Source organism: Zonotrichia leucophrys, unplaced genomic scaffold (genome assembly GCF_028769735.1).
Source record: "Zonotrichia leucophrys gambelii isolate GWCS_2022_RI unplaced genomic scaffold, RI_Zleu_2.0 Scaffold_55_320004, whole genome shotgun sequence".
Classification (NCBI taxonomy): domain Eukaryota; kingdom Metazoa; phylum Chordata; class Aves; order Passeriformes; family Passerellidae; genus Zonotrichia; species Zonotrichia leucophrys.
This window is the reverse complement of record NW_026992260.1, coordinates 182,949-195,332: the sequence shown is the minus strand read 5'-3', so window position 1 is coordinate 195,332 and position 12,384 is coordinate 182,949. Positions and strand designations below refer to the sequence as shown.

General features: G+C 60.8%; 1 long non-coding RNA gene across 1 annotated transcript; it reads right to left on the bottom strand.

The window, feature by feature from the left end:
• Positions 1-841: 841 nt before the first annotated feature.
• On the bottom strand, positions 842-11,873 carry LOC135460539 (uncharacterized). Its single transcript, XR_010443243.1, has 3 exons — positions 11,804-11,873; positions 6,114-6,209; positions 842-926 (listed from the first exon to the last, which is right to left on the bottom strand). It is a non-coding gene; the product is annotated as an uncharacterized LOC135460539 (long non-coding RNA).
• Positions 11,874-12,384: the final 511 nt, after the last annotated feature.

Sequence of the window (12,384 nt, the reverse complement as noted above, 5' to 3'; positions counted from 1 at the left end):
CCCGAGCCCCCCACTCACCACTGGTGGGGGGGCTGGGCTGGGTCCCCCCGTGGCCCCCCCGTGGGGGGGGGGGAGGGGGCGGCTGCTGGGCGGGGGCGGCCCCTCCCTCACTGCCGCATCCACCTGGGGCAGGGACGGACACTTAGGGGGCAACTGGGGCACCTGGGGGGCACTTAGGGGGCAACAGGGGCAGGAATGGGCACTTAGGGGGTACCTGGGGCCAGGGGGAAGTTTGGGGTCAGCTTTGGGGCAGTTCTGGGGCACTTTCGGGGCAGTTTTAGGGAAATTTTGGGCAATTTTAGGGGCATTCTGGGGCATTTTTAGGGGCAGCTTTGGGGCAATTCTGGGGCAGTTTTAGGGGCAGTTCTGAGGCACTTTCAGGGTGAATTATGGGGCACTTTTAGGGCAGTTTTAGGGCAATTCTGAGTCAATTTTAGGGCAGTTCTGAGGCACTTTCAGGGTCAATTCTGGGGCATTTTTGGGGGCAGTTTTAGGACAATTCTGGGGCACTTTTAGGGGCAGTTCTGGGGCACTTTTAGGGGCAGTTTTTGGGGCACTTTCAGGGCACTTTTAGGGTCAATTCTAGGGCACTTCTAGGGACAATTCTGAGACAATTTTAGGGCAATTTTGGGGCAATTCTGGGGCAGTTTTGGGGTACTTTTAGGGGCAATTTTGGGGCACTTCTAGGGCAATTCTGGGTCAATTTCAGGGCAGTTCTGAGGCTCCGCCCCCAGCGGGAGGGGGCAGGCAATCCCGCGATCACGTGATGCGGAAGTGGGCGGGGCTTCACACGCGCCACAGACCCGCCCCCTTCTACCCACGCCCCGCCCCCTTACCGATGACGCGACGCTCTCCAGGAACCGGCCAATCACAGCGCGCCTCTTGCCTGGCAGCCAATCATCGCTCCCTTCCGGCTCTGGCTCAGCCTGAGGGCGACCAATGGAGAGAGGGGTCAGGCTGGTGCTGGCCAATGAGGAGAGGGGAGGGCGGGGCAAGGCGGTGCCACGCCCCCCTGTGGGGCTGAATGAAGAGAAGCACTGGGAGGGGTTTGGGGACAATTTGGGGACATTTGGGGACACTGGGGAGGGGCAGGGCCTTCCCCCGCCCCCAGCCGTGACGTCATGGCCACGGCTGAGGGAGAATTTTGGGGCCTTCCCGTGACGTCACGACTGGGGGCGTGGCCAAGGGGAGACCGCGACGCCCACGGGGAGCGGGAAGGGGACGGCGACACTCGGGGACAGGGTGACAACAGGGACAGGATGACAATGAGGGACAGGGTGACATCAGGACAGGGTGACAACAGGGACAGGGTGACAACTGGACAGGTGACATCGGACAGGGTGACAAAGGACAGGGTGACATAACGGACAGGGTGACACCTGGGGACACACAGGGACAGGGTGACAACAGGGACAGGGTGACACGCGTGGGACGGGTGGTGACACTGAGCCGGACACGGCACCATGTGACATAAGCATGGGACACGTGACCCCAAACACGGGTGAGCAGAGTGACCCGCAGCCAGAGTGACCAACAACCATGAATGACCAACAGCCAGCCTGACCCATGGCCAGAGTGACCTACAGCCAGAGTGACCAACAACCAGAGTGACCCACAGCCACAGTGACCCACGGTCACTCACGTGTGACCCCAAACACGCATGACACCAACCCTGAGTGACCAACAACCATGAATGACCAACAACCAGAGTGACCAACTACTAAAGTGACCCATGGCCAGAGTGACCCACAGTCACCAGTGACCCACAGATAGAGTGACCAATAACCAGAGGGACTCATAGGCATGAGTGACCAACAACCAGCCTGACCCACAACCACGAGTGACCAACAACCAGAGTGACCAACAACCAGCCTGACCCACGGCCAGAGAGACTCAGCAAGTGACCAACAACCGAGTGACCATGACCAGTGACCAACCGAGTGACCAATATCACAGTGACCACGCACAGACTCACGTCACACACACGATTCACGGCCAGCAGTGACCCACAACCAGAGTGAACCGTGGCCAGAGTGACCCACAGCCAGAGTGACCCCTGGCCAGAGTGACCCATGGCCACCAGTGACCCACAGCCGAGTGACCCTGGCACAGTGACCCACAACCAGAGTGACCACGGCCACAGTGACCCACGGCCAGAGAGACTCACAGCAATGAGTGACCAACAACCAGAGTGACCCATGGTCACCAGTGACCCACAACCAGAGTGACCCCTGGCCAGAGTGACCAACAACCAGACTGACCCACAGCCACCAGTGACCCACAGCCACACTGACCAACAACCAGAGTGACCCACAGCCAGAGTGACCCACAGCCACACTGACCAACAACCAGAGTGACCCACAGTCACCAGTGACCCACAACCAGAGTGACCCACAGCCACACTGACCAACAGCCAGAGTGACCCACAGTCACCAGTGACCACAACAGGGACCCACAGCCATGACCAACAACCAGAGTGACCCCAACCCAGTGACCACGCACCAGTGACTCACAGACATGTGCACACCAGGTGACCCATGGCCGACTGACCCACAGTCACCAGTGACCACAGCCAGACTGCCCAACCAGGTGACCCACGGCCACAGTGACCCCTGCCAGCGCCCCCTGGTCCCACACGTGTCCCCCCGTCCCCCCCCCAGTGACCCCGGTCACCATCCGCCCCCCCCCCCCACCTCTCCCCCCCGGGTGACCCCACCTCACCCCGCCCGGTGCCCCATGTCCCCTCCTGTCCTCCACCCTCGGATGTCCCTCCTGTCCCACCGTCCCCGTCCCGGTGTCCGATCCCCCATGTCCCACCCACCCAGGTCCCGGTGTAGCCCCGGTCCCCGTGTCCCACCCGGTGTCCCCGTGCCCCGGGTGTCCCCCCGTGCCCCGTCCCAGTGTCGTGTCCGTCCCCCGTGTCCCCACCTCCTGCTGTCCCCCGGTGTCCCGTGCCGCTCGCCGCCCGCGTGTCCCGGGTGTCCCCCGGTCCACCGTCCCGGTGTGCCCGGGTGTCCCCGTGGTCCTCACGCCCTCGGGTGGTCCCGGTTCCCTGTCCCTCACGCGTTCCGGGTCCCCGTGTCCCACCGTCCTGCGTGTCCCGGGTGCCCCCTGTCCTACGTCGGTGCGTGCCGCCGGCCCCGCGTGTGCCGGCCCCGCGGGGGTGACACCGGCCCGCTGAGTCACCGGCGTGTGAACGGCACCCGCGGGTGACACAGCACCCCCCACCCCGTGAGTCACGACACCGTGATCACGGACCGCGTGGGTGGCCCCGCCCCCCCTCCGTGACGTCAGCGGATGCCCGTGACGGAGTGGGGGGGAGGGGAGGGGGAATCCCGGACACGGGAGGGGGGACACGGGGGGGACATTGGGGGGACACAGGGGAACAGTGGGGGGGACACTGGGGACACGGGATAGGGTGACACAGAGGGGACATCGCAGAGACATTGGGGGGACATTGGGGACACGAGATGGGGGGACATTGGGGACACGGGGGGACATTGGGGACACGGGATGGACGGACATAGAGGGGACACTGGGGACGTGGGATGGAGGGACACGGGGGGACATTGGGGACACGGGGGGCTGGGGACACAGAGGGGCATGGGGACATGTGGGGGGACACAGAGGGGATTGGGGACACGGTGGGGGACATGGGGGACACAGGGGACATGGGGGGACACGAGGTGGGGGACACATGGGGGACACCCGGATGGGGGACATGGGGGGACATTGGGGGACACAGAGGGGACACAAGGGAACATGGGGGGGACACAGGGGGGACATAGGGGACACGGGATGGGGGACATGGGGGGACATTGGGGGACACAGAGGGGACACAAGGGAACATTGGGGGGACATGGAGGAGGATATTGGGGACACACGGGGACATTAGGGACACGGGACGGGGGACATTGGGGGACACAGGAAATGGGACATTGAGGGAAACAGAGTGGGGACAGGACATTGGGGACACCGAGGGACAGGTGGGGAGGACACGGGGTCACAGGGGGACATGGGAGACACACACGTGGTGACACAGAGAGGGCACTTGGGGACACACTGGGACACACCTGGGGACACAGAGAGGGCACCTGGGGACATCTGGGGACACAAAGAGGGCACAGACACACCTGGGGACATCCAGGGACACAGGGACAGGACAGACATGGGGACATTTGGGGACACAAAGAGGGCACAGACACACCTGGGGACACAGAGAGGGCACCTGGGGACACCCAGGGCCACGTGGGGTGACACAGGGGGTGACACGGGGACACGCAGGGTGAGGCGAGGACAGGGGACACCTGGGGACAGGGACAACCGCACAGGGTGACACGGCTGGGACACGCGTGTGACCTCGGGTGACCCCACGTGTGACACCCGTGTCACTGCTGTCCCCTGCTCTGGGTGGCCCTGGGGTGGCCCTGTGACACTGGGGTGTCCATAAGGTGTCCCCGGGGTGTCCCTGTGACATTGGGGTGTCCCAAGGTGTCCCGAGGTGTCCCTGTGACCCCGGGATGTCCCTGAGGTGTCCTGGGATGTCCCTGTGACATTGGGTGTCCAAGGTGGGTTTCCTGGAGTGTCCTGAGGTGTCCCTGTACACGGGTGTCCCTGGGTGTCCCTGTGACCCCGGGATGTCCCTGAGGTGTCTCTGGGATGTCCCCATAGGTGTCCCTGGGGTGTCCCTGACGAGTGCTATTCCCTGTGAATTGTCTGGGCTGTCCCCAGGGTGACCCCGGGGTGTCCCCAGGGTGTCCCCATCCGGGGGCCCCGGGGGCCGGGGAGGGGTGGGGCAGGGGTGGGGGAGGGGCGGGTGAGTCACCGGATCGGGGGAGGGACAGGGACAGGGACAGGGATGGGGACAGTGACAGTGACACGCGTGGGAGGGTGGAACAGCAGGGGAGGGGTGTGACAGTGTCCTACAGAGGTGACACGGGTGTGACACTGTCCTGGGGGGGTGACACACGTGTGACAGTGTCCTGCAGACGTGACATGTGTGTGACATTGTCCTGCAGAGGTAACACGGTGTGACAACGTTCTATGGATGCGACACAGGTGTGACACTGTCCTACAGAGGTGACACACGTGTGACAGTGTCCAATAAAGGTAACACACGTGTGACACTGGCCTATGAGTACGACACAGGTGTGACACTGTCCTGTGGAGGTGACACAGGTGTGACACTGTCCTGCGGCTGTGACACGTGTGTGACACTGTCCTGTGGATGTGACACAGGTGTGACACTGTCCTAGACAGATGACATATGTGTAACACTGTCCTAAAGAGGTGACAGGTGTGACACATGTGTGACAGCGTCTTAGACACGTGTGATGCTGTCCTAGAGAGGTGGCACAGGTGTGACACTGTCCTACAGGTGTGACATATGTGTGACACTGTCCTAAAGAGGTGACATGTGTGACACATGTGTGACAGCGTCTTAGACACATGTGATGCTGTTCTAGACAGATGACACAGGTGTGACACTGTTCTACAGGTGTGACATATGTGTGACGCTGCCCATGAAGGTGACACGGGTGTGACGCTGTCCTACAGGTGTGACACATATTTGATATTGCCCGTGAAGGTGACAGTGTCCTACAGAGGTGACACAAGTGTGACATTGTCTGTCTGTGCAACATCTGTGTGGCACAAGTGTGCATCCCTTGTCACACCTGGTGTCACACACACACCTGGACAGGTGTGACACTGCCACACCTGGTGTCACACACACCTGGTGACACGCACCCAGACAGATGTGTGACACTGTCACACCCGGTATCACACACACACCTGGACAAGTGACACGGTCACACCTGCTGTCACACACACCTGGTGACACACACAACTTGACGGGTGTGTGACACTGTCACCCACACTGCGTCCCACACACCGGTGTCACACACACACCCAGACAAATGTGTGACACGGCCACACCTGGTGTCACACACACTGGACAGATGTGACACCGTCACACACACAGAGTCACATCTGGTGTCACACACACCTGGACAGATGTGACACCATCACACACACAGAGTCACATCTGATGTCACACACTGTCACACACACCTGACAGGAGGGGGCGGGGCCATTGGGGGCGGGGCACTCACGTGTCCGAGGGTCGGTCCTGTGTCCGGTGGGGGAGGGGCTACGCTCCAGCCATGGCCTGGGGGGGACACGGAGCCTTACTGGGAGCACTGGGAGCACTGGGACACACACACAGAGCCTTACTGGGAGCACTGGGACACACACAGAGCTGCACTGGGAGCACGGTACACACCACAGAGGCCGGGGCATGGCACCCAGAGGTGCACTGGGCCATGGGACACCCAGACTCCTGGTTCCCTGACCCAAGAAGCAGCACTGGTCCATGGACCCATACCAGACGTCGCAGACGCCAACGGGACACACCATTCCAGGACTGGGCACCACACAGAGCTGCACTGGAGCATTCCAGCACACCACAGAGCTGCCTGGACATTGGGACCACCAGAGCTGCACTGGGAGCACTGACACACACAAGCCTTACTGGGCACCTGGAAAGCATGGGACACACACCAGACTGTAACTGGGATGCACTCGGGACACCAACAGAGTGACCTGGAGCACTGGGACCACACAGTGCTTACTGGACATGGGCACACACACAGAGCTGCACGGGACACGGACACTGAAGCATGGGCACACACAGAGCCTTACTGGGAGCACTGGGACACACACACAGAGCTGCACTGGGAGCACTGGGAGCACTGGGACACACACACAGAGCGGCACTGGGAGCACTGGGACACACACACAGAGCTGCACTGGGAGCACTGGGACACACACACAGAGCTGCACTGGGAGCACTGGGAGCACTGGGACACACACACAGAGTCTGACTGGGAGCACTGGGACACCTCTCTCCCTTCCCAGTGTCATACTGGGACCAGTACGGCCCAGGGGGCTGCTCCCAGTATGACCAGTACTGCTGTTCCCAGTATACCAGCACCGGTGCTCCCGTATGACCAGCACCGGTGTTCCCAGTATCCCCAGCACCAGTGTTCCCAGTATCCCCAGTATGAACAGCACCAGTGTTCCCAGTATCCCCAGTATGACCAGTACCAGTGTTCCCAGTATCCCAGTATGACCAGTGTCAGTGTTCCCAGTATCCCCAGTAGTTCCCAGTACAGCCATCTCCATTCCCAGTATCTCCAGCAGCTCCCAGTACAGCCCTTTATTACCAATTGCTCCAGTATGACCAGTGCCAGTGCCGTCAGTATCCCAGCGCTCCCAGTATAACCATACTGCTGTTCCCAGCATCCCCAGTGCTCCAGTATGACTGGTACCGCTGTTCCCAGTAGCTCCCAGTAAGGCCCTTCCCCATCATTCCAGGCCCAGTACTCCCAGTATCTCACACTCTTGGCTCCAGTAACCATACTCAGCTCCCAGTGCTCCCAGTATAACCAGTAGGGACCATTTCTATCTCCCCGTAACATCAATAACTGTCATTCCCAGCTTCCAGTAAAACCAGTAACTGTCACTCCCAGCTCCCAGTAAGACTTGGTACTCCCAACGCTCTCAATACAGCCCTTACCCTGTTCCAGTCCTTGCCAGTGCTCCCAGTACAACCCTTACCCAGCTCCCAGTACAACATTCACCCTTGCTCCCAGTTCCCAGTGCTCCCAGTACAGCCCTTACACCATTCCCAGTAATCCCAGTGCTCCCAGTACAGCCCTTACACCATTCCCAGTGCTCCCAGTACAGCCCTTACCCCATTCCCAGTGCTCCCAGTCCAGCTCCCACCCTGTTTCCAGTACAGCCTTCACCCTTGCCCATGCTCCCAGTCCCTTCCCAGTGCTCCCAGTACAGCCCTACCCCATTCCCAGTGCTCCCAGTGCAGCCTTCACCCTTCTCCCAGCTCCCAGTCCCTTCCAGTGTTCCCAGTACAGCTCTAAACCCACTCCGAGTGCTCCCAGTCTAGCCCTTACTCTGCTCCCAGTGCTCCCAGTGCAGCCTTCACCCTTGCCCAGTGCTCCCAGTCCCTCCCAGTGCTCCAGTACAGCCCTTACCCTGCTCCCAGTACAACCTTCACCCTTGTCCCTAGCTCCCAGTCCCTCCCAGTGCTCCCAGTGCTCCCAGTACAGCCCTTACACCATTCCCAGTGCTCCCAGTCCCTCCCAGTGCTCCCAGTACAGCCCTTACACCATTCCAGTGCTCCCAGTACACCTCTACCCTGTTCCCGGTGCTCCCAGTACAGCCCTTACATCATTCCCAGTGCTCCCAGTACACCTCCTCCCCCGTTTCCAGTACAACCTTCACCCTTGCCCTCCGTAGCCAGTACTCCCAGTACAGCCCTTACACCATTCCCAGTACTCCCAGTACAGCCCTTACACCATTCCCAGTGCTCCCAGTACAGCCCTTACACCATTCCCAGTGCTCCCAGTACAACCTTCACTCTTGTTCCTGGCTCCCAGTCCCTCCCAGTGCTCCCAGTAGAGCCCTTACACCATTCCCAGTACTCCCAGTCCCTCCCAGTGCTCCAGTACAGCCTTACATCATTCCCAGTGCTCCAGTACACCCCTACCTTTCCCGTGCTCCCAGTACAGCCCTTACACCATTCCCAGTGCTCCCAGTACAGCCCTTACCCCACTCCCAGTGCTCCCAGTCCCTCCCAGTGCTCCCAGTACAGCCCTTACACCATTCCCAGTGCTCCCAGTACAGCCCTTACACCATTCCAGTACCCCCAGTACAGCCCTTACCCCACTCCATGCTCCAGTCCTCCAGTGCTCCCAGTACAGCCCTTACACCATTCCCAGTCCCTCCCAGTACAGCTCCTACCCTGTTCCCAGTGCAGCCTTCACCCTTGCCCCGTGCTCCCAGTCCCTCCCAGTCCCTCCCAGTGCCCCACACCCGCCTTATCAGGAGGCCGCGCCCAGCCCGGCCCGGGGCGCCCAGCCGAGGGGGGCAGGTGTGTTTGGGGGGGTCCCAGGTGCAGATTTGGGGTTCCCTGACACGTTTAAGGGGTCCCAGGTGTGTTTGGGGGGGTCCCAGGTGCAGATTTGGGGTTCCCTGACATGTTTAGGGGGTCTCAGGTGTGTTTGGGGGGGTCCCAGGTGCAGATTTGGGGTTCCCTGACACTGTTTAAGGTGTGTCCCAGATGTGTTTGGGGGTCCCAGGGTGTAGTTTTGGGGTTTTGGACCCATGTTTTGGGGGTCCCAGAAGCTTTTGGGGATCCCAGTATGGTTTTGGGGGGTCTCAGGTGCATTTGGAGGAGGGGTTATCAGGTGATTTGGGGGATTCTAGGTGTATTTAGGGGTCCCAAGGTGCCATTTTGGGGGGCTCAGGAAGGGGCTACACCCCAATAAGGCTGCAAGGCCTGACCCTCCGTTTTCTGACCCCCAAGCACACCTGACCCCAGACACCCCAAAATCCTCCAAATCCTCCCTACAAACCTCAACACCCCCACAACCCCCAAATCCTCTCTGAGCCCCCAATCCAGACCCCTCAGCACCCCCAAATCCTCACCTGATACCCCCAAACCTCCCAGAGCCCCCAAAATCCCTCCAAGACCCCCCCTTGACACCTCGACCCCTCCCCTGAACCCCCAAAACTTTCCTGCGCCCCCCCCCCGAAATAAACAAGAGGAACACCCCCAAAAATGGGGAAACTGAGGCACGGGGGGGTTGGGGTCACTAAAGGTGCCCCCCAAAGTTGTGCTGGCCCTTTAAGACCCAAACCCCCCCAAATTCACCCCAAAATCCCCCCCTGAATTCACTTGGGGGAGGGGGAGGGTTTCACCCCAAATGACCCCCCCAAAATCCACACATGGGGGGGGGGGGTCAGAGCCCCCCAATTTAACTCAGCCCAGACACCCCCAAATCAATTTGGGGAGGGGGCAGACCCCCCCCCAATTTCCCCAATTTAAACCCCCCCCAAAATCCAAACTCACAAATTTAAACTCAAATTTTACCCCCTCTTTATCTCACACTGGGGCCCCCCCAAATTCACCTCAGCCCAGCCCCCCCCCCCCAAATTTATCCCCCCATTATTTCAGCTTTGCCCCCCCCTCTTATTTTACCTCAGGTTTGAACCCTCCAAATTCCAAACCCCCAAATTTTAATTGTCCCCCCCCAATTCACCTGAGCCCAGGTGAGACCCCCCAATTCACCTCAATCTGACCCCCCCAAATCACCCCAAAAACACCAGACCCCCCAAATCACCTCCTCCAGGTGAGACAACCCAATTTCACCTAAAATTTTTTCCAAAAACCCAAAAAACCCCAATTTCACCTCATATCTGACCCCCTCCAAAATTACCCAAAACAAGATGAGACCCCCCCCAATTTCACCCCAAATTTGAGCCCCCCCAATCCACCTCAGCTCTGATTCCTTTCAGGTGAGACCCCCCAATTTCACCTCAATTTTCTCCCAAACCCCCAAAAAAACCCAATTTCACCTCATATTTGACCCCCCCAAATCACCTCAGTTTTAACTGACCCCCCTCAAAATTACCCAAAACAGGACAAGACCCCCCCAATTCACCTCAGTCTGACCCCCCCCAAATCACCCCAAAAAAACCAGGACCCCCCAATTCACCTGAATCCCTCCAGGTGAGCCCCCCACCCATTTCACCTCAATTTTCTCCCAAACCCCCTAAAAAACCCCAATTTCACCTCATATCTGACCCCCTCATTTCACCTCAGCTCTGACCCCCCCAAAATCCCAAATCCCCAAATTTTAATCAGCCCCCCACCCAATTTCACCTCAAATTTGAGCCCCCCCATTTCACCCCAGCTCTGACCCCCCCAAATGTCACCTCAATTTCCCCTCCCCTAAACCCAAACCCCTTTAGTTTAACCCAGATTTTACCCCCCCACCTCAAAATCCCCTCTCAAATCCCCCTCAGCCCAGACCCCCTCCAAATTTCCCCTCAGGTTTGACGCCCCCTCCCCAAAATTCCCTGAATTCACCCCAACCAGGCCGGACCCTCCCCAGTTCCCCTCAGTCCCCTCATTTCCCCTCAGTTTCCCCCCTCACCCCTCAATTTTCTCAATTTTCCCTCAGTTTCCCCCTCACGCACCTCAAAGCCCCCAAATTCCCCTCAGGTTTGACACCCCCTCCCCAAAATCGCCTCAGTTCACCCCAACCAGGCCGGACCCCCCGAAATCACCTCAGCCGTGCTCCCCCTCCCCATTTCCCCTCAGTTTCCCCCCGCACCCCTCAATTTTCTCAATTTCCCCTCAGTTTCCCCCTCACGCACCTCAAACCCCCCGAATTCCCCTCAGCTTTTGACACCCCCTCCCCAAAATCCCCTCAATTCACCCCAATCCTGACACCCCTCCTCAATTTCCCTCAGTCCCCCAATTTCCCCTCAGTTTCCCCCCCTACCCCGCACCCCTCAATTTTCTCAATTTCCCCTCAGTTTCCCCCTCACGCACCTCTACCCCCCAAACCCCCCTCAGCTCTCCCCCCTTACCCCGCACCCCTCACCCCCACCCCAGCCCCCCCATTTCCCTCAGCCCACCCCCCAAATTCCCCCTCTGACCCCCCCCCAGCCCAGCCCCCTCCATTCCCCTCACGCCAACCCCCCCCCCAATTTCCCCTCACACTCCCCCCCCCCACCCCGGACCCCTCATTCCCCCTCACCTCCCCCCCACCCCCCTCACCTGACACCCCCTCCCCCCCCCCCCCCCCCCCCTCAGCCCCCTCCCCACCCCCCTCACCCCTCACACACACACACTCCCCCCCCTCCCTTCCCCTCAGGCCGCGGCCCGGCCGCCCCGGCCGCGCTGCCCCCGCCGCCCGTCCCTCAGCGGTACCTGCGGCGCTGCCGGTGCCGGTGTGTCCGTGGGGTGCCGGCGGGGTCCCGGCGGGTGCCGGGTGCGGGAGGGTCCCGGGGGTCCCGGGGGTCCCGGCCCGGCCCCGGCGCTGCGGCGGCTCCGCGGCTCCGGCCTCGCTCAAACAAAGGACCCGAGAGCCGCGCGCCCCGCCCGCCCCGGACACGCCCCCGGACACGCCCACAGGGGAGAGATGGACACGCCCCCACCGCCGGGACACGCCCACCGAGGAGGGACCGCCCTCCGAGTCTCCGGGGCACGCCCACAAAGGGGATGAGGGAGCGCTGGCCACGCCCACGGAGGGAAGGAGTGCGCGAGGCACCCCCATATATGGAGAGGGCACGCCCACCGCGCGTCACGCCCCGCAGAGGGGCACGCCCACTCCGCTGCGAGGCCACGCCCACCGCGGCGGCGACTGGGGGGGATTGGGGGGGACTGGGAGGGACTGGGGGTGACTGAGAGGGACTGGGGGGGTCTGAGATGTCATGGGAGGTGGCGGGGGTGGGCTGCTATAGGACTGGAAGTGGACTGGGATGGACTGGGATGGGTTGGGGTGGACTGGA